Source organism: Sturnus vulgaris, chromosome 4 (genome assembly GCF_052056855.1).
Source record: "Sturnus vulgaris isolate bStuVul1 chromosome 4, bStuVul1.hap1, whole genome shotgun sequence".
In the NCBI taxonomy this organism is placed as follows: Eukaryota; Metazoa; Chordata; class Aves; order Passeriformes; family Sturnidae; genus Sturnus; species Sturnus vulgaris.
In genome coordinates, this window is record NC_142246.1 from 4152935 (window position 1) to 4172326 (window position 19392).

Genomic DNA, 19392 nt, shown 5'->3' on the forward strand with positions numbered 1-19392 from the left:
GACATTGCCATTTTTGATCCATCATTCCCTCTAGGCCTGCATGGCTTCTAGCATTTCTGAACCATCTAGTATTTCAGTGAAACCATCTCCTCACATAGTTTTATATGGCTTTTACTTTCCTTTTCCTATGGAGGCAGATCCCTGAAGGTGAGAAAATAGCTGCCTGATTACCACAATGCATCAAACAGAGCAAACTGCCTCAGCATCCTCCTCCAGAGCTCGTGGGGCACTTGACAACAGAGGGTATCTCTGCAGCTGGCTGCACCTCACTTTCTTTACTAGCTTATTAAAGGACATTTTTTCATGGCAAATGCATGAATGCTTTTAGAATCCTTTGGGGTCTCTGAAATGCAAAGAGGAACTGAACACTCTCTGTCATGTCCAGACAGTGCAGGCAAACATTGTCAGGTTCTTGCTGTAGCAGTAATAGCTAATTCTCACTTTGCATTCAGGATAGCCACCAGTGCCACTGCAAGAGCACTGAATCTAAATCAGATGGAAAAGTTCATCAGATTGGAATAGCAGATGGTGAAGGGTCTGCAGGGGAAGATGTGAGAGGAGTGGCCAAGGCTGGAGGAGGCTGAGGCCAGACCTCACTGTGGTCTCCAACATCCTCACAAGGGGCAGCTCCAGTCTCTGCTCTCTGTGACAGTGACAGGACTCGAGCAAACAGCTGGAGCTTTCAGGGGAGGGTTTGGTTGCATATTGGGGCAATATCCACTGAGGACAAGAGCTACTTAGGAGAATACCAGCTAGTTGTATGTCCAACCACCAGAGGGTAGCTGGCACTGAACAGGCTCCCCAGGGCAGTGGTCACAGCCCCAGCCTGACAGAGCTCCAGGAGTGTTGGGACAATGCTCTCAGCACAGGCTGGGACTCTTGGGGATGGTGCTGGGAGGGCAGGAGTTGGACTCAAAGACCCTTCCTTTGTGTGGGCGCCTTCCACCTCAGGATATTCTACAATTCTATGAGTAATGCCTGTCTTTTCCACATATCTCTTTTCCCACATTGCACCCTGCTGTAATTAAAGTCTGTAGAGTTTTGCCATTGATTTCAGTGAGAGCAGAACCATAATTTAGGTAACTGCACAGGCCATATATTAAGGACCATTCTTTCATCTTCTTCTTGCAACCATTTCCTAGTTAAGTGCTCTTTATTTCTGAGTCAAGTCTTTGTATTGTTACCCACGTTTAAATTGCTCGGTGAGATGCTCAGTTTAGGAGCTAGCAAGGAATTATTTTTCTGTAAATGTTTGGGATGCCTCTGTGTGCTGCAAAAACAAAATCAGGAATAATATAAGCCTGTCAAAGCTTTAGGGTTGGTACCACTCAGGTAGTTGTGGTTGTTTGGGACAGGAGACTTATTAAAAAGTGTGCTTCTAAAAAACTTCTAAACAATGGGTCTTTCAGAAAAAGAGAAGACACACTTCAAAGGCTTTAGAAATTAAAATTATCATTTATGAGGGACAGAATTGTACTATTCTGCAAAGCTAGATGAGCTGAAAAGAGCTGGGGATCCCTAAGAATATCAAGTTGTCCACAGTGAGGGAATGACAGGGCTGGTGAAGGGAGAGTTTTGGTAGAAAAACTGCTGACTGGGGAAGGAAAAAAGAGAACATTTTCTTCTTAATAGAACAGTGATCTTTGCATCGTTCAACCCATGCATACCAAGACCTAGGCAAAGTGCACTCTTGCCTTCTGCTTCACTGCAGGCTCATGTGGCCACTGCACAGTGTGCCCAAGGAGCACAATGCCATTGCAGGTCGGAGAGCTGCATCTGCTTTATTGGCTGCCAGCCACCCCTGCAGAGAGACATTTCTGTGACCTGAACTACTGGCGTGAGGGCAAAACAAAATATAAACAAGGAAAGGCAACTTGGAGCACCTTAACCACGCTGAAGAACTGCCCCTATAATGAAATCTCAGCTAAAACATGAAAGGGGAAAAAAAAGGTAAAAGAAAGAAAGGAACACAGAGAAGATCTCAGAGGGAATTAATGGCTTGGGGCAAGGCTCTGTGCTACAGGGCCCTTCCCCTGTGCAAATCCTTTCAGCAGAAAGCCAGAGCCAACAGTGGGGCCCTGTTGTCATACGGATTGTGCTTTATTGCTTTGAAGCACACAACTGATTGCTGGTCTTGCCTTCATCATGTGAGTGCTCTGTGTATTCTCATCCCTCACTATCAGCTGCAGCTGCAACTCATCTCTGCTGCTGGAGTTGGATTTTTCCACTGCCAATTCACGGATGTGCTGTAATTGAGTGCACTTCAAGTATCTACCCTAAGAACCATTGATATTCAGAACTTAGCAAAAGTTTTTGTTGTTGTTGTTTCGGATCCCTTTAAAATTCCTGTCCCCTGAGATTTTATCGTGTGGATCCTTTGGGTTTTGTACTGACTCCTCCTGCCTTGTGATAAGTGAATTTACTGAGCTCTGCTAGGGCAGGAGCAGAACAATGTGTTTGCTATTCACTGAGACTCCATCTTCCAGCAACACAGGTTCTTGATATACTTGATGTTTGCCTCTAAGGAAAACAGACCACTGCCCGTTTTGCATTTAATCCTTAGAACCCTGGCTCTTCATCTGGTTACAGCATTTTAGTATCATTGGCTTGATCTCCTCCCTGGGTACAATGCATTGTTCCCTGGCACCATCAGGGAATGCTGAGGGATCTGGGCATTTGAAGGGGAGAAAATCCCCAACACTCAGGGTTAAGCAGTCAAATCAACTGAAACTGAATGGTCCCAAAAGTGACCAGAAGGGCCAGTAGGACAAATTTTATAAACCTGGCCTGGCTCCAACTGAGCTCCAGGGCTGGCCATGGGCAAGGCTAAAAGATCTCACAGGAGTTCTGTGCGTGGTAGGGGGAGAGAGGTGAGAGAGAGATGGGGAGACAGCTTAGAAAAGTGAGAGAAAGATCCAGGGGCCCTAATGACAGAAAACGATGACTATTACAAGCAATAAACCTCCTAATATCTAATATTCCTGAAGGATGACGGAGATTTATCACCAGGTTTCTTCAATATGCATTTGGAATTTGTCTATTGTGTTGCACCTTCTTATTATTCTTACAAGTATTACAAACTACTGCTGCTTAATTTGTTTTCATATGTGAAAAACACTGCCAAACACACAAAGCAATGACAAATCTGACTTTTTATAAACAACACAGAATAACATATTTTGTCTTTCTAACTTTACTATTTTTCACAAACTAAATTGCTCAGCTTCTAATACTGAGTTAGACATAAAATTCAGATTAGGCTGATGTGCCAGGCTTGATATTCAGGGAGATATTCTGATTGCAGCTGCTTTTTGAATAGCAAGTTTACCCCCCTTTAAACATGCAGTATCTTTTATTTTTGTCCACAAACAAGACACTAACATTTTAACTTCACTGTAACATATTATTCTAATGGGTGAAGAAAATACAAGTATTTGTCTTGGAATATTTCTCCCTCAGGCTATAAAAATATACTTGGTTTGTAGAATTGTTAAATGTTGATAGAGAGATAGAAGGTGAATTCACAAGAACTTGATCCTCAGTTACTGCAAAATTATCTATGTATTGTGATTCAACAATGAATAAAATGCATTGGTAATTGGTTTATGATCCTGTTAACAGCTAGGTTTCCTTTAGAAATAAGGAAACAAAACATAAATAATTATGCTGTGTGTTGCAAGGAACTTTGCAGGAGACATTCATTAGTGAGAACTCTGGAAAAACTTAGAAGAAAATTAAACTTTATCTGGTGCCAAAAGACAATGGTCAGGACCTCCTGACTTCAGCCACAAGGAGCTGTTCTTCATGGAAATTATACTTGTTTTCTGAAAAAGCAGTTTTGCAAACATATATTTGGCTTTTAAAACAAGCAGTTACAGCTTCTACATATCTCTGCATGAAATTTTACCTTTCCCACAAATCTTATGCAGAAGAGGCTTCTCTGTACCTTTGAACAACTTAAGCATCACAGATGTAAAATTAGAAAAAATACACCAACGAACTGCAATAGAATTCTCCCCCTCACTTTGAGAAGGAAAAGACGAAGTCTGTATTTTGGTGTTGAGGCTTTGGGGGAATTATAAATTCTAGTGCCCTGACAGTACACACAGGGGCAATGTGGAAATTCTCTTCTTGACTGTACAACTGCATTCCTTCCACAATAAATTAAGCTGCCTGGTAAAGTGGTGGATAATGTGGTTTCACCTCAGCACAGTATCAGAACAGACAGAGCATGTCCTCAGGGGCCACAAGGGAAGGATTCAATGCACTGGTCTCCACTGGTAAATAAAGGAAGTGGCAAGATAAATTATTCAATACACCTTGCTAACATTAGGATGACAAAATGGCAACTGATAATGGACACAGCTCTCAGGCCAGTGTGTGCTTTGAGCTCATCTGCATTTCAGCTTCCAGTGTGTTTGCAGCTCAATAAACCTTTGAGATTATTCAGGCTGATAGACCTAACCTTATTTCTAAGCAAGAACAAGTTCCATTGAGACAGAATGTGGTTTTCCTTGTCTACACAAATGCTTTGCTCTAAAATAAATATACCAATGGTTGAAGTCAAGGGTTTATTCTCATCTCCTGCACGTTGACAGTTTAAGGCAAGAGGCAAAAAAATGAGGGAGAACCATTTAATAACTACATGCATCACAAATTTTTTAGAATAGAGAATGGCTCTGACACAAAATCCTAAATATGGCTCAGTGAAAGGAAAAGTTTCCCCAGATTTATGTAAAAAGCTAGTTTTTGTTTTGCACTAGAAAGCAGGCTAACCTGCTGCCAAAAGCAATCTGCTTATATAACACACATTGAAGTGAACAAGGGAACATTGTCACATGCACTGGGATCCTTATCATGGTCTTCTGAAGAATCATAAACCTGAAGATGACAGGATTATGCTACTGGAGTGTTACTGTGGTGGGAACAATCCAAATGTCCAGATTAGCTGCACCATGCAGAGCAAAAAACTAGAGTCGAGTGAAATGTCCTAAGGCCAGAAATGAGCAAAAATGATGAAAAACAAATTGGTTGAGGTCTGTCTGTTGCATTTCTATGTTCCAGGGAGTTTGCAGTAACAGTGTCAGTACTATAAATGTGGCTATGGATCTTTATTTTCCTGACCAGCCTGACCTGGGAGCCCTACCCCACCCCTTTACCCATGGGCTCAGGAGATCTGTTTAATCTCCATCCTGGCCCTTGTCTGATCTGCACTGGAGGTTCAAGCAGTCCAGTTTCTGTCTCCTGCATGGGCCCTGGCTCCAGTCATGTCTCTGGCACTGCCTCCTGGATGAACCAGCCACAGCAAAGTTGCAGCCCTTTCTCAGTTCTGTCTTTGGCCCATCTCCTGCTGCTCCTGAATGGGGGAGTTCTGCATGGACCTGCAACTGGGATCCTCAACCTGCCTTTCTGAGACTTCCAGGAGACCTTACCAGGACCTGCCCTGCTGCTCAGATGCACCTGGGCTGGGGAAAGCCCTGTCTGGGCTGTGGTCACTCTTCACTTGCCCTCTCTCACACCCCTGCTAGTGCTGTGCCTGACACAGATGACACTATTTGAGTAGATGGATTGTCCCAGATCTATCTCATTTAAGCCTATTTGTATGTGAAGGGTGAAAAAAAGGATTTTTCTATAGCCTCCTTCCTGCTATTATTGCTGAGATCCTCAGGCCTCAGTACATTTAATGGTGACTAAGTACTGCACTTCTGATCTTAACCATTGTGCTAAGCTCTTCTTTTTCCACACAAACTCCTCTGAAAATGCCCTCGACTAGCACAAGTAACTTGTTCATCAATATCCATGGCTATTGATGACAGCTCAAGAGTTTTTGTTCAGACCCAGCCAGATTTCTCTGCCAGCCCCAGCTCTGCTGACCAGAGCAGAGTGCAAATGCAAATGCACTGCAGAAGCCACATTTGCATTTTTGTTCTGTTTGATGCTCTTGACTGCAGGACACTGGGAGGAAGGAAGGGAAGGTGATGTCTTTTAGGCAGAGCAATAGGGGGTCTGAATGCATTTACACAGACAGCATTCATAACTTGCATTTTAAGCATTCATTGCCAGACCATCAGGGATTAATACCATATAATGGAGGGCAGAGGGAAGTACTTGCTACGTGGAAGAAGGAAGGCTGCTGCTAACAGCAAATAAAGTGACAAAGAGAAATAAATGGGCAAAGACTTGCATGCAGACAGACACGTTACAGAAAAAAAATTATATTATTAAGGAAGTAATGATGCTGCATACCATACACCTTTCAAGGAAGATCATTACTAAGAATATGTCCTGGCAGTCTGAAATGAGGGAGTGCTAATGGGAGACAGGAGCAGGAGCACGGGGTCATGGCTGTGATTAAATTTGATCAGGAAACATGCTCAGGAGCACAGCTCAGGAAATATTTTTTCTCTTCACAGAGGACAGTCAGGTGTGTGGGTAGGTGTTCAGAGAGCACTGCCACATCAAAATGAGCAGCACCACAATGCTGTGCAGTGATGCTGATTAGTGAATTGTGTCATTGTAGATGGCTGAGGTTTGCACATAATTAGATACTTTCTGGTTATTTAAATGCGAGAGCAAGGAGTGTCACTCGAGTAAAAAAGACTGGTTGGAGATGGAATTTTACCCAGAAGATATGGAAATTTTGTGGAATAGTAGTCAGGGATTGCTGTTTCAATGTGTAGTACATACAAAGTCACACAAGAGCTGTTATACATAGCACACTTAGTACATCTCCTTCACACAGTGCAGAAGAATTTAATGAGAGGATAATCATTTCCAAGTAGACTTGAACTTAGCAAGTACAAGCCTTTTGGCACACAAGTCTTAAATACTATTTTTCTCTTCTCATCCAAGGCATTCCAGTGAAACATTAGTCAAGAAAAAGGATTGGTTCCTGGTAGAATTAGTTTGCCTGAAACTTCAGTTCTCTTCTTTGGTATTCCCAGTTTAATGTCCAGATTGCATCTGCAAATTTCTGCCATCTAAAAGTTAACAAGGACTGAAGATGTCCTGCCTAGCACAGCAGCTTGTCTCTTCTCAATGGCCAAAAATGGATTCCTAATAGGAAACTCTGCAAGGAGATGCACCAGTGTGTTGTCAGATGCCAACTGCTTCTAGCCCAGGGACTTTCCAAGTCACAATTGGTTCCCACACTTCTAATCCACCTGTCTAATCTAGTATTGTAACCCAGCTTTGTAACTATGGTAGAGAAAGCCAGACATCTCCCCAGAATGATTTATCCACCCTGCATGTGTGTGTGTGTCCAGGGCAGATTAGAAGAACTGCTCTTGGCTTCCACTCTTCCTCCTTTCAAATGTTCTGTTACTTAAGGCTGCATTTTAGTGTCACATTGCATCTTAAATGGCAGCAAATTCATTGAGGATAGCAGGAGAATCAAAGACAGAAATGAATTTGACAACATGAGGAGACACAAAATCCAGGATTAAGAAATCCACCACAATTTGCCATTTTAATCAATACATAGAATTTTAAAACTGCACACATTGTTGGGTTAATTTGGCTCAAGATAGCCACATGAAACAAATAACATTCACATTCTTAAAGGTAGGTCAGCTGAATTGTCAAAGTCACCAAGTGAAATTAACACTGAGCAATAAGATCTGAGTTTTTTTTTTATCTCAGACAATGCTCAGAACATCAGCATTTGTCTCCTTCCATCCTCCAAAGTGTACCTTTGGTTTTTAAAGCTTGTAGATGCAAAACAGGGAAGGAAGGAAAAAAGCTGTCAGGAAAGCAGCAGCAGAAGAAAATATATTTATGCATGTTTATTTGATTAAACATATAGTGTACATATAATGTGCAAATTCTCTGCAGGCCTTAGGCTCTTGGCAAACTGCTAATGCAGCCCTCAGTATGGGGAGGTTTGGGCTTCCCCACTGCTGATTGTTTCCTTGATAGCTCTATAGATATAGAATATTAATCTGATGAATATGATAATCTGGAATTATGGAAGTGTGTATAAATTCAGACTGATACCACTATTCTTTTTCATGGCATTGTGTGAGCGGAGGGTGGGAAAATTAAATGTCTTATCTTTTCCTGAGTAATGAGAATCCAGCATTTGAATCCTGTCTCTCACAGGATTGTTCTGGATAGAATATCCAAAATTTCTGCTGGATAAACACATCATGGGATGGGTGAGCAACATGAGTTGGGCACAAAGAGATAATTACAGTGAACAGAGTGACATCAGACTGGCCACCTGCCACTAGTGGGGTTCTGCAGGACTCCATCCTTGGCCCTGTGCTCTTCAACATCTTCATAATTGACCTGGATGCGGGACTGGAAGGGACACTGAGCAAGTTCACAGATGACACAGAACTGAGAGGAGCTGCTGACTCCCTCCAAGGCAGGGAGGCCCCGCAGAGAGACCTCAACAAAGGAGAGGGCTGGGCAATCACCAACCATGTGAAATTCAACAAGGGAAAGTGCCTCTTGTGACTCCTGGGAATGGTATTAATGTTTTATGATCATGTGTATTTGCATGAAAAGTGAATATCCCTTCTGGCTTTCAAGAACTGCTAAACTCTCAGTTAGAATAAGACACTCAGTTCTGCTGACTGTACTTCCAGAATGATGGAGAATTCAGAGGGCCTCAACAAGAGTAACAGAAGAACTAGAAAACATGACTTAGGGAAGTTTTTACTGAGCCCCTGAAGAAAAGACTTTCAGGACACATAGTACTGATTTTTAAATATAAGAAACATGTAGAGAACTGAAAAGATAAAAGGAACAACATTAGTCTTGTGGATAAAACAAGACATACTTGCTTTACTTTAAATCCACTGGACTGACAGAGTTAAAAGGGTGTGGAACCCCTGTCCTTTGATGCTTTTGGGATGCTTCCCCCTGTCCTTTTCTGCTTAAGCAACAGCCAGCAGTGGTGGTGGCTGCACCAGGCTTAAGCTGGACTCGGAAGAGTCTGTGGCTAAGGTCCATAAATGTTGTTGAAAAGCTGAGGGCTGGTTGAGCATGCAGTGACTGGAACACAGGTGGTATGCAGATATGACTGCAAGGGAATCCTCTCACTCCATGAACTATGGACAGCCCAGGGCTCATGGATCTCTCCTGCACAGCAGTGGATGCACACCAGGATCAGCCCTCACATCAAGACACCTCTGAAGGTTATTCTTTGAGGCTGAGACATTCCTTCTTCATAGTTAACTTTGACATCTTAGATAAGTAATATATAGGATTGATTGTGGACATGTAATTCTTTAGACATAAAGAACTGGACAAGTCTGGGACTAAGTCTGGATCCAGCTAAACCTAAACTCCTCACTAAGAAGGTGTTTAGGAAGCAAGAACATCCTTTCTGAACCTCATGACTCAATGGCAGGGTGTCCTTGACTCTATTGTCTCACCCTGTGCTCTCTGCAGTGAATAATCCAGTGTACCTTGCCATTACACCTTGCTAAAACGCTGCCTCATTTATTATCAAACTTTGTTAAATCACTGTTTTCTATCAACAAACATGTTGCTACTTCTCTCTTGGGAGTGAAGTGCATCACTCCATCCATGACAGCATCCAACAAGGTTTCTGAATGCTTCTTGTTAAATATTGCATTCATATCACAGCTTGATACGAAGGCACAAAAAAATTAATTCAGTTAAATATATAATAATTTTTTCCACGCAACTAAATCATCCACAGCTTGAAAGACCTATTCTGTATTTCAGCATGGTGCTAAAACATGCACATTAAGGTTTTTTTTTTTTCTTACTCTAGGAGGGACTCTGTTCAAAGTCAAAGAATGAGATCAGCTGGTTTAGACACTCAACTCTCTTGACAAAAAACCCAGCGAAGTCCATAAAATGTGAAAATGTTTTAATGTGAGAATAAAGTAATAAACCAAAAACCTTTCACTGTTCTTTTCCATCATGGCTTTTAAACAGCAAGAATTCTGCAGCTATATAAAAACACAGGAAGTGAGGGTCATGAGTCTTCCTTCTTTTATCCCAGTGGAAATCAAGAGTAACCCTGCTGACACCTGAGGAATTACAATGATGTAAAACTGGTGTATATGAGGGGGGAAAAGCCATCCAGAGGAGTATACTTCATTGGTTTCAATAAATTCTCTTCCTTTTTAACACCAGCTGTATAAAAACCTCCAATAAAATTTTATGTGCTAAGTCTGGTGCTGAAATGACCAGACACTTTCCAATAACATAAAACTGCAGTAAGCAATTAGAATATTTCTGCTTAAATACGTTGTTCCAATTTGTTTAGTGTCTCATCCTGGAGTAATTCTCCCACATCACCCACTATCTCCAGCTTTATCAGCATGATTTTCTCCAAGATATGGAGGAATATTATACTGAAACTTTCATTTATATCTACATCTTTCTATGCATTTTCCCAGATGTTATATTTCACCTGAAGTTTTGCTATTGCTATGTTAGCAATCATATTCAAAATGCTGGTATTTTTTACTACCTTATTCCTACCGTGAGAGTATCAAACCATCTCCAGCACAAATAGTATGAAGTCATGGAGATTTACAGATTTAAATACTAGAGTGCACATTAATTAGTATTACAGTCTTTTATGAGTTCACTTAATTTTTATCTTACTGTTGTGTTTTGAATTTGAGTAGCAGTACATGAAATTTTTACTATTAAACTCTATACTTTCAAAGTAATTTGGCCAGGATTTAGATGACATTGAAATGTTCTTTAAATATATGTTATTGCTATTAAATCCACACATTTTCCCCTTCAGTTAATGAATACATACATTTTAGTGAAATTGTGCAAATGTGAAATCTATGGTCACCCATTTCGAGGCTGTCCTATTCCTTCTGCTACAGTGAATAATCCATTAAAAAGGTCAGGACTGACTTTCTTCCTACAACTAGCACGGCTATTACAGTGAGCAGAAACAAGTATTTGAAATGTTTCACTATTGATCTGCACAAGCTGCTTGCTCAGGCTCTCGAATGTGAGCCGAGATTTTAAATGCCTGTGAATGCAAACCTGTAAGAGCCACTACCAGGGGAAGATCCAGCAGAGAGACAAAACATTTCACCAATGAACTCCACAATCAGTCCTTGCACGGTGAAAACATCAGATTAGAGAGTGTGGATGGAGATTAAGTTTTCAATCCGATCAAATTTAGCTAAATAAAAAGTTCTTGAACTGAAACATCATTTAGGTACTTAGGTAAAACAAAGTTCTTATACGGCATCAAACAAATGAGATTTTTTAGTGTCCTCCATCACATCCACACTTAAGCAAAGTTTGTTTTCCTCCACCTTTTGAAATATAAGTACATGTTAAAATGTAGCCCATATTTTCAAACTGGAATTGAGAAAAACGTCACATTTACACTGTCAACAGAGCTTGTTTGCTTTAGTTTGAGTATCCCTGTTTAGTCTTTACTACGTGGACAATTTGGTGCAGGACGCTGTAAACTTGATTTTGTGGTTCCCTCTATCCCCTGTGCAGTTCTGTGTCCAGGGAAGAACTGGTTCACTGTACAGATTGTGAAGCAGAGCATTTTCATGAATTAGAATGAGAATATTTTAAATGCAGGTACAACACTGCTGCTACACCAAAGGGGAACCAAGTATCCAAAGCTGGACAAGAAATGCCTGAGTAAATCCCAAACCTATAAGCTGTGAAGCTTTGGGCCCTTTTCCAGTGTTAAATCTTCAAGGTGAAGACTGCCTCCCTGTCAAACAGGGACTTCCCTTGTCCCAACATGTTTTGCAACACACAGCAGCATGAAACACATTGCAAAAATGCACAGCAATATTCACTCAGTCACTGAATTCCATCAGGTGTGCTGAAATCCATGATTTGCATGTATGTATATGCATATATATGCATCTACTCTATTTATGTTTGTAAATATTGCATGCATGCAGAGTGCAACTAATAAACATTTTATAGAGGAAAATTGAGGCATGGAGCAGTTAAATTTGCTAGGGAGATTGCAGGCATCTGTATGAAGAGCATGAGTTGAAGAGCTCCTGCCCCTTTACTTGAACCAATGCTGCCTCTGCCAAAGAAATAACTTGATTTCTAGCAAAAATTCACTCAAACTAACAGTTAAATACCACTTTCCACTCTTTTTTGTGCTTGTCATTGTTTCAACTCAAAGTGTCTTTCTAAAAGTGTCTCTCTAGAGCCTAAATTTTTCAAAAGAAACAGGAACATATGAGTCTCAGAAAACATCAATTAATGTCACCCAAATTCTCTTTCCATCTGAAAGATGAAATGTAAATAAAAATGATACTCAGTGTGTGGAGTGGATTCAACACACTAATTACAGGAGAGAGTGTGGTTAGACCATCAAAAATGCACACATAGACACCAGACAAGAAGATATTAATAGTTACAGTAAACTTGATTTTAAACACTTCATATTGTATATGTGTATATGGTGTATATGGTGTCCCTCCAGACAGAATTTTTTTTCCCCAAGAATTCTCTGTAGTTCTTACTGGTTTTACCTGGTGAATTTTTCTCATAATATATTTGCCTACCTTTTCTTGACCATTTGTTTTGGTTGGTTGGTTGGTTGGTTCCTCATCACTATTCTCTTCTTTTCCTCTTTCTTGGGTGAAACCCTACATGATAATTTTTGCTCTTTTAATTTATCATGAAGATGGCTAGTTTTCATTTTCATAGTTCTGGGTATTTTCACTTACCACATAATCAGTAACTAACTTTAACATTCTTATACTTTTTTTTTTTTAAATCTTAATAATGCAGAAAGATGGAAAAACAGGTCAAATTAATTGGGCTGAGGCTGGCTGAGTGATTTGCATTGTGGCCAGAATAAATCCTGTGCTGCTCAGACTGAATATTTTACAATGACCTTCCTGAGAGCTGCCTCAGGAGGGAAATGGGAGACAAAAAGTGAATTCTCAGGCAGTAGGAAAGATGTTCTGAGGATTGTACAACCACTCTGGTGCTGTGGCTGATCACAACACTGGAGCCAGCCTTTCAATATTAAACCACCACCAACCTGGGGCTGGGAGGGGCACTGTGCTACACACAGGCATAGCTATATTGATGATTAGCTAAGTACCTCTAATTAAAATGGGAGGAAAATATTCTGCACATAAATATTTCATATAGATATAAAGCTATGATTTGTATGCAATGTATCTTTGTGACAGCGTTGTTAATGAGGACATCTTTTAAGAGAAAAAGAAAGCAGCAAGGCTTGTAGTAATTTTTTCTGCAATAACATCAAATTCTATTCCTTCTGACTTGCAGTCAAATATATTTTGTTAGAAATCATTTTCTCTGGGCAAACTCTTAACCCCATCCTGAAGTGGGTGATTACTAATTTCTATTTTTTCTTCTGTTCACGCAAAAGTAGAAGTGGTGGGGAGCTCTCTATAAATAACTCCATCAAGGAGGCACTTGGAGCTATGGCACTTATGGAAAAGGAATATTCCATCCAATTTATGCATTTGTCTAAATGGCTTCTCTTGATGATGTGTAAGAATTAATACTTGAGAGACAGATGTCCAGAGAACGACTGTTCAACTGCTTCCCCAAATGAGGACCATAGTTCTAATTCTTGCTGCTTTCAAATATGTATCTATATATTACAGCAAACACCAAAGGTCATGCTCACATGTGCACTGCCGTCAAGAGCATTTCCACATTGCAGCTGGTTAATCTGGTGACATCAACTAGTCATTCTCAATTTTAGTTCTGATTTCTCAAATACTATGTAAATGTAAAGTAAAGAAATCAAAGCTACTCGTGGGAACCACCAAAAAAAGCCATTTTACACTAGAGAAGTTTTTTACAAAATCAGTTATCCAGTATGTGGCAAAAATTAAAATATTCACAAATATCTATGTTTTATATGTACAAGCTGCATGTGCTGCAACATTTTGAAGCCAGAAAGTGTATAGCACACATCAGGCGTAAATTTTGAAATGTAGATGTGTGATAAGGATGGACTCAAGTTTAAAAACATGAAAAGACTGTAAACGGTGAATGAAAATAAATTGGCCAGCCAAGCAGCCCCTTTGTAAATGTAATGGATCTTGGTTAAACAGAAGGCAGGAGCTGTGTGAAGAAGCTATTACTGATCAAAGAAATTACCCTGAATTTATGAGGAAGCAGCAAGAGCATGAATTGATGCAAGGCACTTACACAAAATCATATTTGAGGGAAACTGAAAGATTTCATGGATGATTAATGCCTATGCAGCAGAAGAGGGGAAAGTATAACTTCATTTAATGTAAACATGATTATAAGCCTGATTCTGCAAGACCTTCAAGTTCATTCTCATCTGTTTTGGGACACTTGGACTGTTTTAAATTCAACAATTCTTAAGTACGATGCTGAACTGTGGAAATGTGTCATTATGTGTGATGAATACTAACAAGGTTATGTGATGAGATAAATATCAAAATACGTTTAAAATATATATTAGAATTAAGTTTTTAACACTTTGTTACAAAAGGAAGCTCTGTGGAGAATGATGAAGAATCAGAACATGTAGTTGAGTTATGCACAAATAACCAACCAGGGACCAGAATGTTTTATTTATCAATTTATAACCACATAATTCTGCATGAATGTTTTTGGAATGGATGTACAAATAATGTCAGCCGATCTTGTGCCTCCAGGGATATACAGACCATAGAAAAGAATCCTAAAATTTACTTTGATTACTTATATTTACCAGCACGTGTGCTTCACCCTTGTGCCACCTTTGAACTCAGTGAGGAAACACTGTGTGTCTAAAATGTATTCCTGAACACAATGAAACCTGGATATAAATACTATCAAGATATGGAGAACCTGCTGTTCACCTTGGTAGCTTGTCCAGGGACTAAACATTTTCACTTCTAATTTGAATATAGTTCCCATTCAAATTGTCATTTTAACTAAAAGATACAGTGAGAGAAATTAATATTTTTAATAACAAAAGTGATTAATATACCAAAACTATTTAAAAGCTAAGCCAATTTACCAATAGAACAACATTTTTCACAGTAGGAACTATCATCAACAGGATTTCTCTAGAAAAAATAATCCTAATTTCAAATACAGTCTAAGGTATTCCCACCTACTTCTGCTCTATTGCTGTTCACTTGTTACTTGAAGACTCCAGTGGATCTGCAGAACCATTAAGATTTCTGAAAAAGCAGCTACACTGGTACTGTGTGCACTACTGTTGTATATAAAATGGGAGAAGAATTGGAATGGGTAGAAGTGCCTTCTAAATACCAACCAAGATGTTTTGGGCAGGGAAGTGAAAAAGCACATTAATTCCTCCAACAGGCTCCAAGCAGGACATGTTTGGACCTGTGTTATATATCAGAAGCACCACTTGGATCAGAAAATTTTTCTGACAAAAAAGCTTGCCTTACACTCCCAGCAGAACATCACATATCATGCAAGAAGGAAGTTTCCAAAGGAACCCCTAATGCATGCAGAACACACACTATTGTCAGATAAAATGCAAAGCATCAAATGATGCATTTCTGAGAGAGGAATACCCAAGCTTCCCATTGCTCAATCAGACAATTTCACCAAGTGAAATTGCCTGCAACAGGCAAGTTAGGCCTGACATCTGTGAGCCACATCAACATGACACTGGACCTGGCACTAAATTCTTTGCTTAATCTGGTGAAAGTTACAATTACAGAAATTTCAGAGCAGTTTAACACGTCCATGTTGTCCCTGCCACCTGGTCTTGGGTTAGCACAGGATTAGAGATCTGAATGTCTCTGCTCCCTTTCTACAGAGTAAGCTTCCTCAATGTACCTGTAATGATAATTTAGGAAGGAGCTGGTTTTAGGAACTTGGGAAATTGGCTCCAGGCCACAAAAAAACTCACTCTTAGCTCAGTTCCACAGTTTGTCAGTAGAAAGAGAAGATATTCCACAATTCAGTTAAAGCTTCTTCTAGGATAAAGGCAAACATGCAGGTTTAACCAGACAGACCTTACACAGCCTTGGGCCAGCCTCAGATAAACTACACCTATTGTAACTACTGACAGACAAAACCCAAGAGGAGACAGAGCAAGACACTTATTTCTGTTTTTCCATGCCTATACTGTTTGATATTTCACCTGTGAACAGCCCACAGGAGGTGAAGCCAACAAAAACAGGGACTGCTTGCCTGCGATGCATCATCTGCCTTCGAGCAAAGTGATTGCCTGGAACATTTTGGCCAGGAATGTTTTCACTGACTGGAAAGGCAGCTGCTGTGATGTCACTGTGACCCAAAAGTCCCAACAAAAGCACTGATGACTCAGAAAATGAGGGTGAAAAGGGCTCTGAGAATGCAAACTTTAGTGAATTAACAGATTAACCCCTGAGGGATACCACGGGTATTATTATTATTATTATTTATTATTATTATTATTGCTGTTATTATTATCAGTAGTAGCAGTAGTAACAGTAGTAGCAGTAGTAGCAGTTCTTCTGTTCAGCTGAACATAGGAGACAGAATTAAACCCAATAGTTCTAATTTAAAAAAAAAAAGGGAAGAAACCAAAACAACCCCCAAAGAAACAAAACCCCAAGCCCTAAAAGAAACAAACAAAAAAACTCCACCAAAACCAAACCAAACCAACCAACCAACCAACCAACCAAAAAAAAAACCCAACAAACCAAAACCAAACACCACCCCCCCCCCCAAAAAAAAAAAAAACAAACAAAACAAACCAGGAAAAAAAATGAGGTATTTTTAAATCTCTAAGGGAGGTGGAGATTATCACACATCTGGTCAGATATCCAAAGATTTTCTCATGGTAGGGGATTCTGGAAGACCCATGGTGGGAGGGTTGGGGTAGGCAGTTTCCAGGAGTTCCCTGAGTATTATCAATCACTCCTTAGTATGGTTGTATGGAGAACATTTTTTTATGCTGGAGAAAGTGACTGGGGAGGTGATCTCTAATGTGCAGCTGAAAGGAAAGGAGGAACATGTTTTACTCTGACACAAGTTCAACTTGCCTCCTGCAGGAGCACCAAAAATGAGGGTGTGTCAGCCTGGACCTACAACAGATCTGCTTTTTCCACTTCCCACCTGCCAAAGAGCAAGGGTAGTTCAAAATCCTGCAGCACTTCCACTTCAGCTAATCTTTGGCAGGGAATGTTTGGAGATTCTCTCTTTCTTTTGGGCTGCATTTGTAGCAGCCAAATCAACAATTTCCAGAGTTCCCACACTCTGATGGCAATGTCTGACGGGGAGAACATCCAGAAATCCCAGAAAATGTACAAAATCCATTAATTCTGCCTTGTGGGAATAAAAAAGAATGTATCTGCAGAAATTTCAAATAAGAGTGAAAGTGAGATGACATCTGTGTATAAAGTTTTAATAGGACCCTTGGGATGCAATAAATCATGTAAGGACAGTGAGAAAATATTTAATATTATTTCCTTACTCCAGAGTCCCCCTTTTCATTCTAGACACTCACAGCAGTGTTCCCCTCTGACTACCTGAAATATTTTCTTTTAGCTATATTCTCAGTCTCTTTCTACAATTCAGGGAAAAATAAATGCTCTTCCTGAGAGAAATCCACCCAGTTTGATATCAGCATGAGATTCCTCTCAGTGGCCTGTCACTCTCTCTGAGCTTGGTGTGTTGCTAATGTTATTGATCAGGTTTGTATATATGTGATTAGAATATCAAAGTCAACATACAGAATCATTTGGATCAAGCTTCACCCATGAAATTATACAGCTACCTAGTTCATATATTTGTTTTAGAATGGAGTTAATCCATTTCATCAATCCAAATAATCCCATCTCTGGAAACACTATGAAAAGAGCCCAGACTGTTTTTTTATGAGTTTGGTACCTGACTTGTACATGGACAACTTGTGTAAAATGAATGATTATATGACATGTGTTGGACAAGACTGTGATCAACAAGGAAATGGAAGAATCCTTATCATGAAATGATACTTTATACTGTTTACTGTAATGTGCTGATACTACAGGGTGTCAATAAATAGTTACAAACTCTGTACAAGGAAAACTCCTGTGAGAACATTTGCAATGAATTGGGGGTGATGCTCAGATAAACAGAGAACAAAACCCCCCATATTAATTAATGAATATGGCTCTAATTTTAAGTATAGTACACTGCTCTATAAAGCAAGGTTTAAAATAATTAGATTACATGCAGTACATCCCAGTGAGCAGGGACTCTGGTTCAAGCAAAATTAAATGAGGCTTCTTTTTTTTTTATATTATGAGCAAGTGCTATGAGCCTTGGGCACATCATTTTTATCAGCCATTAATTAAGGATTCTGATAAATATTTCCTTCATAAGCTACAGCAAGGTCTTAAATTATTATACAAATAATAAGTGCCACTGAATCAATATAGGCCAATAGCACTGCTGATTTCAATAAAATGCTACCTGTTTTCTTTGTTAGAGGTGTAAAAATTCTGAATATATTCTGCAGGAAAGCAAAGACAATTTAGAAAGCTATAGAAACAGCAGAAGCAGTAAGGAAGGAAGGAAGGAAGTTGTCTGACAGATGTAGAAACTTATAACACGGTCACATTAACCATAATTAAATTTTGCACTTCAGCGTGGTCCCACAGGCTACACTGACTGCAGTCACTCCTGTGGGGAATTCCAATTAAATACAAACATGGTCAGGGGTGAAACTCTACAAAATGTCAATCCATAATTCGCAACACCCAGAGCAGAATCCCCCATCTACTGCACCTCCCTTGCTAAATTAACAACTGATTGAACTCGGCAGCAATGTGTAACTCAGTCTTGCATGAACATCCAGATTTGCATTCCCTCATTCAGCCATGCTTCTGGATATTGCCATGACAACAATGTGGCGTTCTGCCTTTGGAGGATTTGACAAGGGCACGACTTTGGTGGCACAACTGAGAATACCTGGCTGTGCTGTAATGAGGGGTCCTGCACGTAAATGACATTCTGCTCCCTTCCAAAACAAATCGTTCTTTGATTCTATGAATACTTTTTTTTGATAAACTTAAAGAGAATTTCATTGGGCTTTTTGCCCAAAGGAAAAAAATTTTGAATTCATTCTGTATTAACGGAAGTGTTCTGGTGATTTGCTGATCTCAGGAAATAATCTTGAGACAAATTATTTGTTCTAGCAGTGTTTTCCAGCTCTAATAGAAAAATGGGCAAGGTTCAACTCTGTTTTCCTCTAAAAGATAGGCTCAGAACTGTGCATAAACTGTGAGTGGGGAACTTTGCATTTCATTTTGAGTTCTGGTCTCCTGATCCTGATGTACCTGGCTGGGTAAATGCTAATTTCCTTGGGAAACCAACTAGTTTAAACCTAGACACAGCAGACAAAATGGTTTTCTGCACATTCTGTCCCAAGAAGAGTATGGATATCAACTATAACAGGTTAGGTTGTCTCCAAAATCTATTCAGCCACCT